Below are 15,943 nucleotides of genomic sequence, written 5' to 3' on the forward strand. Positions count from 1 at the left end.
CTTGAGTGAATTAAAGGAATGATGTTTATTTTGTCTTACCATTGTACAATCATTTCTTTTTGTCTTATCTCAGAAGTCTAAAAAATTTAATTTTATTATTTTTAAAGACTTTTGAAAAAGTCTTGTTAAGTTTTAGAGTGAGGGTGAAACACAGAATTAAGTGTTTTCCAGTCATCAGTTAAAACCTTTTTCATATCAAAAGTCATCTGGGCATTGCTTTGCCAGGGGCCTTCAAACTCTATTTTCTTCCTAATGCTCTTTGTGTATCTTTTTTCTTTCTGATCTAACTTGCCTGCTGTGTTGTTCTGCAAAGAAAATGCAATTTCCTGTTCATTGTGTCTTTTGATCTAACAGATTCTGCAAGTTTAGGAGACACAGGTTGAGGAAATGTGGCTTCTGCTTGATAGTGCTGTCCCCAGAAACATTCTTATTAAATTACTATTGAATGAGGCAGTCAAGTATCTTTCATCCTGGGAATATTAAAGTGTGTGTAGGGAGTTCTTTAAAACGTTAAGAGGACAAATGCTTGTTTTTATGGTAGAAGACCACATTCACTTTCCTTATTGACTCTCAGGTTAAGAATACGTGCATTTTTTATTAGCTGTGCTTTGTATCCTCAGCTTACTGAATAGGAAAAGCAAGTAGGTTGGCCCTGCATGATACAGCATTGATACAAAATTGTTTCACTCTCTGAGAAGAGAGTTGGAAATCAAAAAGGAAGGTGGTGGTTAATTTTGTGCAGCTGCAACAAGTCTAGGTTCTCTATCAGTATTTGTTCTGGTGATGCATTTTATTTGTTAGATAGGAGTCACTAGGGCTAGCTGTGTCCAAGGGGTGGGGAATTGGACTTCATCTCCCAGTGAAAGGAGTGTCCAAGAATTTGTGGATATATTTTAAAACAACCACAGGTATGTATTGTAATGTTCCCTGTGCTTCACTGCTTTATTTAGCTATTTTATCCAAACTCAGACCAGTAAAATAGAGTCAGAGTGTCAGGAGCATATGTTTATGGGTTTATCTTTTCAGAGCATAGAGAGTGTGAGCTCGGGGCAGGAGACAGGTTGTGTGAGAAATAAGATGACTAGTTAGGGAGGGAGTGTGCCAGGGAGGGCTTCATAGACCAGGCAGAGGAGTTTCGGTTCTCTGCTTTAGGCCTGTGTTTTCCAAATGGTGGTGACTTTACCCTGTAGGTCATTTGGAGAAGTGTCAGGATAAAAAGAAGGTTATTCCTTGAAAGCCAGTTTTACTGAAGGATTTTGGGGAACTCTCATTATGGAGTTGAATGTGTAATTTCACATACTTTTAAAGATAAAACAAGAGTCTACGAAGGATTTGAGTGTGGGATGAGGAGGCTGGAGTTGCACATTATGGTTGGCAGTGCTGAGAAAGGGTGGGGTGAGGCAGAACTGTGACACTAGCTGGTCACTATTCAGGATGCCATTTCAGAGGTTATAGTGACAGCTAAGGTGAGTGCTGAAGGACTGAACAGTGAGGACAGAGGGGGCGATGTTCAGGAAGGAGAAGGGGAGGCTTGGGCCAGTGGGTGGTTGATGTCATCCAGGCATGAGCCTGAAGCAAAGAGAGTTTCATATGTAGGTGGGTGTATAACCATTTCTTTTTATTTTTTTGTATCCTAATGCGTTCACATCTGGGGCCTTGTTGACCCTGGAGGAGCTGCCCCTCCCAAGGTTAGCTGATTTCTAGAGATTGTAAACAGCTCTCCAGAAACACACCTTTCACATGCAAACCCACCAATCCACAGCCCATACCCTCACCATGTCCTTTATCAGTCTCTCAAACCTGGGCCACCACCCACCTGCCTAATCATCCAGGGCCAGATACCAGACATCTAAGTATAGCACCTTTCCCCCCAGATCCTGCCAAAATTATTCAAACTAGTCAATCCCAAGTCTGCTTAACCTGCCTCACTCGTTCTTTGCTTTGGAAAACAATGAAAACATTTGCCTGCATTTTGCCCTTATCCCATTCCCTTTACCTCCTGACTGGCTATGGTGGTTCTCTGTGAGGCCACCTGCTCTTCATATTGTCTTGCTATACCTCCTGTTTCTAGGGAACTGTGAGTTTAAAAAACTTCTCCCAGCACTTTGGGAGGCTGAGGCAGGAGGACTGGAGTTCAAGACCCACCTGGGCAACATAGTGAGACCTGGTCATTACTGAAAAAAAAAAAAAAGAAAAAAAAAAAGCTGGGCATGGTGGCATGTGCCTGTAGTCCTAGCTACTTGGGAGGCTGAGGTGGAAGAATCAATTGCTTGAGCCTTGGAGGTCGAGGCTGCAGTAAGCTGTGATCGTGCCACTGCATTCTAGCCTAGGCAATAGCGCAAGACTCTGTCGCAAACAAAAACCAAAAAGCAACAACAAATAACTCCTTCCTTCATGACTAGTGATTTCTGTGACTATGTGTCTTATACAAGGAATAAAACAAATCCCAGGTACCCATAAAAAGGTGAGGCTATGCCAGGATCAGAGGTGCACGCCTGTATTCCCAGCTACTTAGGAGGCGAAGGCAGGAGGATTGATTGAGACTGGGAGTTTGAGACTGCAGTGTGCTATGACTGTGCCTGTGAATGGCCACAGTGCTCGAGCCTGGGCAACATAGTGAAACTCCATTTCTTTAAAAAACAAAAAAGGTGAGGGTCATGGAGAATTTGGTTTTAGACATACTGAGTTCAGAGTGTCTTGGGGGTACGGGGATATTAGGCTGAAGATATCTAGGGGCAATTGGACATCAGGATTTTGGGCTTTAGGGGAAATATCTCAATATTCCCTCTCTATTCTGTCTCATAGGATTGTGTGAGTTGAGATCATGTATGAGAAGGGGCTTTGAAAATTAGGAAGTACCATGTAAGTGAAGTAGCTGTATCTCACCAAGAATAAGTGAAAAAGAAATTTTGCTGTAACCCCTTGATGCCAATCTTTATTCAGACAGAAACATTTATAGGAGTTCTACTGACTGAATGTCCCTGCCGCCACAATGGCTCAGATTTGATTTTTTAAAAAGGAGCCTGTTCTTACCAAAAGAAGAGGAGAATATCAGAAAGTTAATATTTTTTCACTTGTTGATATTCAGAGATAGTAATTGTAAGTATAAACATGACTCAGCATAAAATCAAGATTTGAATTTCCTTTCTTGGAAATTCTTATCCTTCTCCTTCAAAAAATTGTTTCTTTAATTGTATGCTTTTTGGAATTAGTACTTTTATTTTTATTTTATTTATTTATTTATTTTTAGGTGGAGCCTCTTACCTTTTAACTGAATCAGCCCCCTTTTGAAATAGCTTTCACAGAAACCCACTTATGAACTTGTACTTATTTCACATTAACCAAAGTTGAGTCACACGACTCATGCGAAGGATGTGGGAAGTGTTTTTAAGCTGGACATACATGCTCCATGTTTTCTAGGTGTAAGGAGCAGTGTCTTTCCCAGGTGAAAATAAAACCTCATATTCTTTTGCTTCTCATGTAGATCGATTGTGGACTACTAAGCCTACCTTTCTTATCAATAACCCACAACACCTGCAAATGTCGGTTTCTGATTGCATGCCCATTATTTATATTTCTATTAAAAATTTTTTTTTCACTCTTCTCTATTTTGTTTCAGAAAATACAGTTATTTCTCATTTAAAGTGTGTGATTTATTTATTTATTTATTTATTTGAGGTGGAGTCTCACTCTATTGCCCAGGCTGGAGTGCAGTGGCGTGAGCTTGGCTCACTGCAAGCTTCACCTCCCGGGTTCACACCATTCTCCCTCCCCAGTAGCTGGGACTACAGGTGCCCGCCACCACACCTGGCTAAGTTTGTTTTTGTATTTTTAGTAGAGATGGGGTTTCACTGTGTTAGCAGGATGATCTCGATCTCCTGACCCCATGATCTGCCTGCCTCAGCCTCCCAAAGTGCTGGGATTACAGGCATGAGCCACCATGCCCAGCCAATTAATTTTTTTAATTAATTAATTTTATTTTTTATTTAAAAAAATTTCTTTTTTGGTCGAGCACGGTGGCTTACGCCTGTAATCCCAGCACTTTGGGAGGCCAAGGCGGGAGGATCTCTTGAGGTCAAGAGTTCGAGACCAGCCTGGCCAACATGACGAAACCTCCTCTTTACTAAAAATATAAAAATTACCCAGGTGTGGTAGTGCCTGCCTGTAATCCCAGCCACCAGGGAGGCTGAGGCAGGAGAATTGCTTGAACCCAGGGGGTGGAGGTTGCAGTGAGCTGAGATCATGCCACTGCACTCTGGGATGACAGAGTGAGACTGTCTCAAAAAAAAAAAAATAAATAAAAATAAATAATTTTTTTAAAAGTTATTTTTTATTTCAATAGGTTTTTGGGGGAACAGATGTTGTTTGGTTACATGAATAAGTTCTTTGGTGGTGATTTCTGAGATTTTGGTGCACCCATCACCCAAGCATTGTACACTGTACCAGTGTGTAGTCTTTTATCCCTCATCCTCCTCCCACCCTTTCCCCTGAGTCCCCAGAGTCCATCGTGTCATTCTTATGCCTTTGCGTCCTCATAGCTTAGCTCCCACTTATGAGTGAGAAGAAACGATGTTTTGTTTTTCCATTCCTGAGTTACTTCACGTAGAGTAACAGTCTCCAATTTTATCCAGGTTGCTGTGAATGCCATTGTTTCATTCCTTATGATGGCATGCCCATTATTTCTAGGAAAACACACAATAAGATAAAACTAGAATGAATATTTCCCTGGATGAGATGATTTCTAGAATTTCATGAGACCCATTTTTTTTTCGGGAGAATAAAGAGAGCGTTAGATCAGTGATTCTCAAACCATAATCCCATAAAATGAACTTTTGTGAGCTAAAGTAATGTTAGATAGTTAAACTTTGATTAATGGAGGTTCCCTGAATCTCCACAATACAAATTGTATAAAAACTGATGTTAGTAGATAGATATTCTCAGGCATTTTTCTTAAACTTTTGGTATCTGTTTCCACTTGAATATAGACAGTTGACAAAGGAAGCCAACAATATTATTAGGGAAAACTCAAAAAGCATATCATAATTGACTGATTGCTTTATTAACATTTTGGCCAATTGTCTGCCATGTAATTGTCATTGGTATGTATGGTAGCGTTAAATATATAAGTATTCCTGGAGGAGGCTGGTTTGTATCTCACCCAGGAGATTGCTGGGTGCTGCTGTTGCTCTGCCTCCTAAGGCATTGATAGTCTGTCCTGACTTCTGTGGGTTCTTGTGATCCTTAATTGGGAAATGCACTTGACCTCTGTGTCATTTGACTTTCTGTTGAATGTCATTTGACATAGAAAGTCTTGAGGATGCCATTTATTTGTACATTTGTCTCTTTTTAAATTGGCTCCCAGGAGAGAGTTTAGAAACTAATATAAGAATGGTGTATTATTCAGGGTCCTCCAGAGAAACAGAATCGATTGGAGATATACAGTCATTTCTTTACAATACATTTCTTACACATATATACACACGCAGTCATACTCTACATAACAGTATTTCAGTCAGTGATGGACTGCATATATGACAGTGGTCCCATAATATTTTAATAGAGCTGAAAAATTCCAATGGCCTAATATTTACTCTACTTCTTATTGTTACTTTAGAGTACACTCCCTCTATTTATTAAAAAACAAACCAACTGGTAACTGTAAAACAGCCTCAGGCAGATCCTTCAGGAGGTATTCAGAAGAAGGCATTGTTATCACAAGAGATGACAGCTCCATGCATGTTACTGCCCCTGAAGACCTTCCAGCGGGAAAAGATGTGGAGGTGGAAAACAGTGATATTGATGATCCTGGCACTGTGTAGGCCTAGGCTACTATGTGTGTTTGTGTCTTAGTTTTTAACAAAAATGTTTAAAAAATTTTTTAATGGAAACAAGCTTATAGGACAAAGATATAAAACTATCTTAGAGCAAAAATAGAAAATATTTTTGAGCAGTTGTACAATGTGTGTTTTAAACTGTGTTATTATAAGAGTTAAAAATTTTTAAGTTTATGAAGTAAAAAGTTACATTAAGCTAAAGTTAATTTAGTGAAGAAAGAAAAATATTTTAAAATAAGTTTAGTGTAACCAGGCGTGGTTGCTCACGCATGTCATCCCAGCGCTTTGGGAGGCTGAGGCAGGCAGATCACAAGGTTAGGAGTTTGAGACCAGCCTGACCAACATGGTGAAACCCCGTCTCTACTAAAAATACAGAAATTAGCCAGGGATGGTTGTGCGTGCCTGTAATCCCAGCTACTCAGGAGGCTGAGGCACGAGAATTGCTTGAACCCTGGAGGCGGAGGTTGCAGTGAGCCAAGATGGTGCCATTGCACTCCAGCCTAGGCAACAGAGTGAGACTCCGTCTCAAAAAAAAAAAAAAAAAAAAAAATTTTTAGTGTAGCCTAAATATACAATGTTTATGAAGTCCATCATAGTGTACAGTAATGTTCCAAGCCTTCACATTCACTCATCACTCACTCACTGACTCACCCAGAGAAACTTCCAGTCCTGCAAGCAGCACTCATGCATGTGCCCCATACAAATGTACCATTTTTTATCTTTTTTACTGTATTTTAATGTACCTTTTGTATGTTTAGGTATACAAATGCCATTGTGTTACAGTTGTCTATAGTATTTAGTTCAGTAACATGCTGTACTGGTTTGTAGCCAAGGAGCAGTAAGCTATACATATAGCCTAGGTGTGGAGCAGGTTATACCATCTAGGTTTGTGTACGTACACTCTATGATGTTCATACAAGGATGAAATCACATAACACCACATTCCTCAGGATATATCCTTGTTGTTAAGTGATGTATGACTGTATGTCTGCCTATGTGTGTGTGTGTATAATCTGTATATATACATACGAGATAAAAATGAGATTTATATATAGCCAATCCTCTGTGTCCATGGGTTCCACATCCATGGATTCAACCAACTGTGGATTGAAAATACTGCCTATGTATTATACATATACAGATTTTTTTCTTGTCATTATTCCCTAAACAATACAGTACAACAACTATTTACATTAGGTTTTATAAGTGACCTTGAGATAATTTAAAATATATGGGAGGGATGGCATTGGGAGTTATACCTGATATAAATGACGAGTTGATGGGTGCTGACGAGTTGATGGGTGCAGCACGCCAACATGGCACAAGTATACATATGTAATAAACCTGCATGTTGTGCACATGTGAAAAAAAAAATATATATATATATATAGGAGGCTGGTACATAGGTTATATGTAAATACTATATCATTTTATATCAGGGCCTTGAGAATCCCCAAAGATTATCCTCAGGAGGTCCTGGAAATAATCATCCATGGATACTGTGGGACGACTTTATATATATTTTTATATATATATATAGAGAGAGAGAGAGACAGAGAGAGAGAGACAGATTTAAAGAATTGGCTCACACAATTGTGCAGGCTGAAAAGTCCCATCCTCTGCTCTCTGCAAGCTGGAGCCCCAGGAAAGCTGGTGGTAAATTCCGGTCCAAGCCTGAAGGCCTGAAAACCAGGCACATCAGTGGTGTAAATCCCAGTCCAAGGGTGGGAGAATGCCGATGTTTCAGCTCAAGCATTGAGGCAGAGAGGGCCAGTTCAACCTTCCTCTGCCTTTTTGTTCTATTTGGGCCCTCCACCGATTGGATGATGCCCATACACATTGGAGAGTGCAATCTGCTTTACTCTATCTACCAATTCAAATGCTAACCTCTTTTGGAACTACCCTCACAGACACACCCATAAATAATGTTTAATTAGGTATCTTGGCATCCTGTGGCCCAGTCAAGTTGACTCATAAAATTAACAATCACAAGTGGAGCCCCTTAAACTTCTTTCAATGAAGGTGATGGCGGAGACAGTGCAGGAGAGCCTGCAATTTATCCTGAGTTGGGTTTTGCTTTCTACTTTCATTGTGCTAAATAATGTAGTGATTTTTAATTTAAAGTAACATCTGGGCCTTGGGAAGTAGTTCAGAATGTGGATGCTGAAATATTACTCTACCACTTATAGGTTGTGTAACCTTGGGGAAGTTACTTAGCTTATTTATGCCTTGGTAGCTTCTGTTATAATATAGGGATCATAATAGCACATACCTCATAGGGTTGTTTTGATTATTAAATGACTCCAAGCATGCAAAGCACTGTGAATACTACATTGTGAGTACCTACTAAATGCTAGGCAGATTTAGCTATTCTTTTTTTATTATTGTATTAATGCCTTCACTATTCTTACAACTGGGAGAAATTACTCTTGATCCATTTTTTAGTATGCCAACCTTCTGCAGCTGGTGAATCTTAGCATTAGTGGTCTTATTTAGGTTTTTGACTGATTAGACAGGATTAGTTTCTGACCTAGTGTTTAATAACTTTGCTGCCAGAAAAACCTTTGGGTTTTTTTTGAGGCTTTAGTATAAGTTTTCAACTGACAGGATCCAGGTGCCCTAAACTTGAGATTTTAAAAAGTTAAAAAAAGTTAAAAAAAATTATTTTTAGAAATTTGTTTAGGTACATAGCAGTTGTACATATTTATGTGATATTTTGAGACAGGCATACAATGTGTAATGATCAAATAGGGTACTTGGATATTCGTCACCTTAAACATAAGTCATTTCTTTGTGTTAGGAACATTCCAGTTCTACTAATTTTCAGAGGATTTCTTCTTGCTTGGTAACATCCTTTTCTTGCAGATTGAAGAACTGCCTGTAATATTTCTTGTATGACAGGTCTGGTGTTGATAAAATTCCTCAGCTTTTGCTAATCTTAAGTTTTGATGAGGACCTCTCTCCTATCCCCCATATTTTGACCACAAAGTAGATCAAACACAGTTAAGAAATATTTGGGCTTATCATACAGAGAGACTTATGAGGTAGTGTAACACTTATGACCACTTAAGTCTAAGACAAAAGTCTATAAAGACAAGTTATAGGAAAACTTGAATTCTCAAGATTTTTAATTTAAAAAAATGGTAAATACTAGGGCCAGTGAAACAATCTTAAAAGGAGTTTGTTTTTGTGCTTTTTCTTTTTTCGTTGAAAGTCAGTTTTAAACATGTATTCCAGGTGACATGGAAGCTATAGGGCTCAAGTAATTGTAGAAAGCTAAATTCTTTCTTATTGCAGAGCCATGACAGTTACCATTTCAGTACCTAATTTGCACTTTACCTCTCTTTAGCTAGCTTAATATTCAGTTATAATCAGAAGTGTAGCGAGTCCCAAACCTTAAAGGATTTAGAAGAATTTTGTGAAATTAGCAAAATATCTGCTACCACAAATGTTATGTTATGAATTCGTTTGTTGAAATTTGCTTTGACAGGCTTAGGAGAGGATCTACAACATTAAGGAAGCAATGTTGGGTACCATGCTAACAGAGTAGTAGACTGATATTCTCCCTGGGCAGTTGTGAAATATGGCACTATTAAATATTGGAAACTCTCTGGTGACTTAACTTCTAGTCCTAATGTACATTATATAATCATGGAGGTTTTGGGCCAATAATCTAATAATTCACTGATGCTGGGTGACAAAGAATGAGTTTTCATGTAATGGTTAGAAATGTAACATAAAATATGCCCTTTTGAAGAGAAATAGCCTGTGTGTTTAAATTATGCTAGTAGGCAGCATTACATGTGAGCAACAGATACTTCCCTGGGACCATAGGCTGCTAAACGACCACAAAAGCCTCCTAATTGCAATCTTCCTTCATTCTAACCCATTCTTTACTTTCAGCCAGTCGGGGCTGATTGTAAAGGTACGTATCCCAACATGGGTCACTCTGCTTAAAACCCTTCAGTGGCTCACAGAGCCCTCAAAGGAAGTCTATACTATTATTACATTCACTCACTCCCATTTTAGTTTTTCTTCCACCCTGCCATTTTATCACCCAGACATCTTGGATACTGAGTCATCTCAAGTAACTCAAGGATGACCACGATTCACAAGAGGTGAACTGGGAGCACAGGCAGGCCTTCGTGTCCAGCTCTGATCCCCACAGCTCTCCCTGCCATCTGCCTCATTCTCTTTCTCTGTAGACTTTCTCTGCTTTGGCATGCTTGGAAATGGCCACCCTGTAGCTCCCTGGTTTAGATGTCTTTCCCGGAAGTGATCAGCAGAGATAAACGCTCGTGTAAGTCCATTCTCACATTGCTATAAAGGAGTACCTGAGACTGGGTAATGTATAGACTCACAGTTCTGCAGGCTGTACAGGAAGTATGGCAGAGGAGGCCTCAGAAAACTTACAATCAAGACAGAAGGCAAAGAAGAAGGAGACATGTCTTACAGGGCTGGAGCAGGCGGAAGAAAGAGAAGCGGGGCCAGACGTTCTTCGCTGAGAGTCGTCGGGGTTTCCTGCTTCAACAGTGCTGGGACGGAACCCGGCGCTCGTCCCCCGTCCCCCATCCCGGCCGGCCGCCCATAGCCAGCCCTCCGTCACCACTTCACCGCGCCCTCAGACAGCCCCAAGGTCCCCGCAGCCGCTCCAGCACCGCGCGACCACCGCCGCCGCCTGTCCTTAGCCTCCGCTGACCACTGCGTCCACCTCGCAGGTGCGCCAGAACTACCACCAGGACTCAGAGGCCGCCAGCAACCGCCAGATCAACCTGGAGCGCTACGCTTCCTACCTTTACCTGTCCATGTCTTACTACTTTGACCGTGATGATGTGGCTTTGAAGAACTTTGCCAAATACTTTCTTCACCAATCTCATGAGGAAAGGGAACATGCCGAGAAACTGATGAAGCTGCAGAACCAGCGAGGTGGCCGAATCTTCCTTCAGGATATCAAGAAACCAGACTATGACGACTGGGAGAGCGGGCTGAATGCGATGGAGTGTGCATTACATTTGGAAAAAAATATGAATCAGTCACTACTGGAACTGCACAAACTGGCCACTGACAAAAATGACCCCCATCTGTGTGATTTCATTGAGACGCATTACCTGAATGAGCAGGTGAAAGCTATCAAAGAATTGGGTGACCATGTGACCAACTTGTGCAAGATGGGAGCACCCGAATCTGGCTTGGCAGAGTATCTCTTTGACAAGCACACCCTGGGAGACATTGATAATGAAAGCTAAGCCTCAGGCTAGTTTCCCCATAGCCATGGGGTGACTTCCCTGGTCACCAAGGTAGTGCATGCATGTGTTGGGGTTTCCTTTACCTTTTCTATAAGTTGTACCAAAACATCCACTTAAGTTCTTTGATTTGTACCTTTCCTTCAAATAAAGAAATTTGGTACCCCCCCCAAAAAAAAAGAGAAGCGAAAGGTACCACACATTTTTAAACAACCACATCTCATGAGAACTCACTCACTATCCTGAGAACAGCAGTGGGGGCATCCATCCCCGTGACTCAGCCACCTCCCACCAGGCTCCTCCTCCAACACTAGGGATTACAGTTTGACGTGAGATTTAGTCAGGGACACAAATGCAAACCATATCAAGGTTCTACTTCCAGTTCCTGGGAAAGTGAATCTGATGGGCTAGAGTAAGATAGGCTCCCCAGGTGATCTCCTGAGCCTGGGAGATGGCCACAGGCATAGTACTGGCTGCGAAAGCAGACTGCCAGAAGAAAACACAGTCAATCTTTTGTTGCTCCCCTTAGCCCCCTCCTTCCCCTTTCATTTTCCAATGACTATAACATCAGATGTCTTCAGATAGGCTTGGAGTTTGGTCTTTGGTACCAAGGACTGTGATTGCCATATACATTGTTTATTTATTTATTTTTTGAGACAGGGTTTTGCTCTGTAGCCCAGGTTGGAATGCAGTGACATGATCGTGGCTCACCGCAGCCTTAACCTCCTGGGCCCAAGTGATCCTCCTGCCTAAGCCTCCTCTGTCGGTGGGACCATAAACTTGCACCACCACTCCACGCTAAGTATTTTTTATTTTTTGTGGAGACGAGGTTTCACCATTTTGCGCAGGCTGGTCTTGAACTCCTGGACTCAAGTGATCTTCCTGCATTGGCCTCCCAAAGTGCTGGCATTACAGGTGTGAGCACCACCCCTGGCCCCTGGTTTATTTATGGGAAACTTAAGGCAGCCAAGAACCTATCTTTCCAACAAGGTGGTATATCTTGTAGATTTTTTTCGTTCACTCATTTGTTTAACCAATATTTACTAGTTATCTACATTGTTTAAGGTGCTATAATGTAGAGATGCATGGAATATAATTATATATAGTATAAAATCCAATTTAGTTTTTGGGGAAATTGTTATGTATTTAAGCTGCATTAGCTTGCTTGTCCAGGGTTATAATCCTTTATTCATTAATATTTTCCCCCAGATCTTGTTCCAATATTATGGCAGGCAGTCACACCCTTTAATCATTTGTCTGTAAAAATGTCTCTGATTTATTCAGGTTTACTCATTCTAGTTAGGAGTAACTAGGAGAATAGACACGTTGGAAAAATAGAAATCTTCCAACAGCAATGTTGCATGACATTATGAGTTTGACATTAATTAAATAACAAGAGAGCGAGTTTGTATTATCTGGGAAGCTGGAGGCTTTAAGATTATAAACATGGCAGCTTGCCCAAATCATTTCTAGAGTTGGAAGTAGCATGAAGTTCAAGACTTCACAAGTAAACATTCACATGCAAAGAGAAAAATCAGAAAAATCATAGCCTAAATCCAAAATGAAGTCACAGCTGGCTGCTTCGGAAAAAAGAAGGATGAGCTTTGTTGGCAAAGTCAGCTCTTCTGCATGTTTAAAGTCTATGTAGCAGTCTAAAAGAAAGCAAACCAAATTTTGATTCTCTCTTATAGCAGGCTTAAATTTAGCTCTTTGTGGAAACTGGTTGGGAACATGTACATGGTTGAAGGTATATGGTGTTATGTTTATAAAGTTCAATGATGGTAACTGTTGAAGGGGTTATATCACTAGAGTATTTATTGGGGTGATAGTGGGTAGCAGGATAGTGGGAGACCCCTACAAAGAGACCATTAGGTAAACCAATTTGTTGAATATTTGAAATCATATTCTTTTGTAGTGAGGGAGAAAGCATACTTGAACTTGCATTCTTAAAATTGAACACTCAAAAACATCATTTGGAGAGCTTTGCCATGATAACCATTGTGAAATAAATAAGGGGAAGAAAGCATAACCCATCAACAAATGCCATCCTCAATCTTCATCAAGCTTTGATTTGATGATAAACATGTGCAGATCGTGTGCAAACTGTCCTCCTAACTGTTGAACCCCTTGCTTCCTTTGTGTACTGGCTAGTGCACCCAGGGATGTCAGGTGACTTTTTCATAAGAAGATGGTAGGTTAATTCCATAAAAGTACAATTCAAGAGTCCAATTTGAATACATTTTGAGGTGGAATGTTGTCTTTGCAGTTGGTGATTTGAAAGGTTACTTTAAATCCACTGAGTAAACATACTAAAGTAGGCAAGAGGTTCTTTCTTGGGTTTTGGAAATGTGTTATTGATGTATGATAATTGTGGCTAAGGTCATTTCCTAATCTTCAATATTAACTACAAGTTTGTCCTGTCCTCTATAGAGAAGTATAAGAATTAATTTGTTGTCTGAGGAAATAAAAATGAAAGGGACTAATCACAAAACACATTTTCCATAGCAAAAGGGCAAAAGTGCTAATTGAATGTAGGTAATATTTTCCCATTTTGAGGAACAAAAATATGAACTTTGAATCGATTCCTTATCTACAGATATGGATCCTTGTCAGCATGGCATTTTATTTTGCTCATCCTTAGGACTTTTCTCATCTTTTATTAGGACAGGACCTACCATATTTTTCTAATAATGCCAGCCTGGCCAAAGTAATACAGAACTTTCTAATTCCTTTTTACTTGATGTTGTGCCCAGGGGCTGGCCAAAGTTAAGGGTTTAGCCTCTTCTGGAACTGAGTAGTCTACAGGGAAATGGACCTCTGACTGAGGGCTCATTAATTTATCCTAGTCAGTTTTATTTTTAAATATAATTTCTGCATCCAGGTATAGTTTACAATGTTCAGACTGTATCTTTAGCTCTCAAAGTCTTATGGTCCAATCAGTTTGGGGGGGGAAACTGCTGAGCTTTAAGCTGTTCTAAAAGTATACAATTTACACAAAAATTAGACAAGTTGGATAGCACGATCTATCTCTAGTGAATGACTATTTTGTTGTTGGTCCATTCTCCAGTTCATTACAAACTGATAATTTTGTGGACTACAATAAAAATCAATTACTAACAGTAAAAATCCAAGACATAAAAAAATATGCTCCAAAGTTTTACTAGATTTAACAGATATAAAATTAGACTATCGGATTGTTATAAAAGTATCTAATTTTTTTCAATATATCTATACTTATGTGAGATAAGCATACTTACCTCATTTTGTACTCATCACAAACAGTTTGCAGACTGGCATGGGATCACACTGAGACAAAAAATCTAATTTTTTTTTTTTTTTTTTGAGATGGAGTTTCACTCTCATTGCCCAAGCTGGGGTACAATGGCGTAATCTCAGCTCACTGCAACCTCCACCTCCCGGGTTCAAGCCATTCTCCTGCCTCAGCCTCCTGAGTAGCTGGGATTAGAGGTGTGAACCACCACGCCCGGCTATTCTTTTGTATTTTTAGTAGAAACGGGGTTTCTCCATGTTAGCCAGCTGGTCTTGAACTCCTGACCTCAGGTGATCCACCCGCTTCAGCATCCCAAAGTGCTGGGATTACAGGTGTGAGCCACCGCGCCTGGTCCACAAAATCTAGTTACTTAGTTGGAGTTGAAAAAGTTAAATAGTACCTTGAAGCTTCCATTTAAAAATTTTCCCAAAATGATATCTTGATTTAAATTTGCTATATTTACTTTTTCCCCTAACAACAACAACAACAATAACAACAACAATGACAACAAAACATTCACTGTATTTTCTCTTTTTTTTGTTGTTTAACAGAGCCTCAATAGGTTAATCCTGTTCCAGGGAAGTGTAGGTTATCTGCCTAGTCCTGGGTGAATCTTGATCAGATTGGTTATTCCAGTTTCCTGCTGAATGACTGGTATAGGTAGGAACAAGTGACACAATGCTGGCCAATGAGATGTGAGGGAAGTTGGGGAAGTTGGGGCACTTTTGAAAAAGTTTTCTTTCCTCTTAAAAAAGGTACAATGAAATGATTTGAGGATATGATGCCTGGAGCTGCTACAGCCATCTGTTAATCTATGAGTTTATGATGATTAGAGTAGAAAGATGGAAGAAACTTGGATTTTCAATGAATTATTGAATTGCTAAATAAACTAATTTTACTGCCTTCCAAATTTCTTATATGGGATTTAAAAAATTCTTTATCTTTTAAGCAATTTGTCATTCTCTTATTTGCAGCCAAATGCATCTAAACAGTAATTTGCAATCATTCAAAGCATATATGATATTTTAATAAGGAGTTCAATTTTTAAGGAAACACAGTAATTAATTAGATGTTTAAGAATCAATTTCCCATGCAATGCTCTACCCTGAGGCATGGCTTTTCATCAGATGGCAGCTCTTAGCCTTGCAAGCAAAAAGACTACTAGAAGGAATGAACTGATCTCTGTAGGATTTGCTCGGCAAGCCAAATGTTTAAAAAGCAGCATATCTCACAAAAATAAGGTGTACTGCAGCTGCAAAGACTGCCTTTGTTTTGAGATATGGGATGTTTGTAACCTTCGGCAGGGGTAGGTTAAATCAACTCTGAATCTTGTTTTGAGTGTTGAAGCAAGTGCACGATGTGCATAGTCCTCTCAGAGCAGGCTGTAGGTTATGGATCATCAGTAACCATTGGAGGCTGTGACTGAGGGGTTGCACAGTCTTTTTTAATTCCTTAGTGCTCTGCTTTCAGTCTTGAAAGTTTACTGAGATGCTCAGATGGAGGAAGATACAAGCTGCAGGGCTTGAGAAGTACCTATGGGTATAAAAAGAACTTTCACTAGGCATTTTGGGTGCTGGAGTTTGTGACAAGTAGAT

The 15,943-nt window shown here is 39.9% G+C and overlaps 1 protein-coding gene and 1 pseudogene across 8 annotated transcripts in view; both read left to right on the forward strand.

The window, feature by feature from the left end:
- PLCH1 (phospholipase C eta 1) overlaps positions 1-15,943 on the forward strand; it is a 268,796-nt gene that overhangs the window by 110,668 nt on the left and 142,185 nt on the right. The gene's annotated exons all lie outside the window — the stretch shown is intronic.
- LOC103241441 (ferritin heavy chain pseudogene) lies at positions 10,522-11,240 on the forward strand (annotated as a pseudogene).

Source organism: Chlorocebus sabaeus, chromosome 15, assembly GCF_047675955.1.
Source record: "Chlorocebus sabaeus isolate Y175 chromosome 15, mChlSab1.0.hap1, whole genome shotgun sequence".
In the NCBI taxonomy this organism is placed as follows: Eukaryota; Metazoa; Chordata; class Mammalia; order Primates; family Cercopithecidae; genus Chlorocebus; species Chlorocebus sabaeus.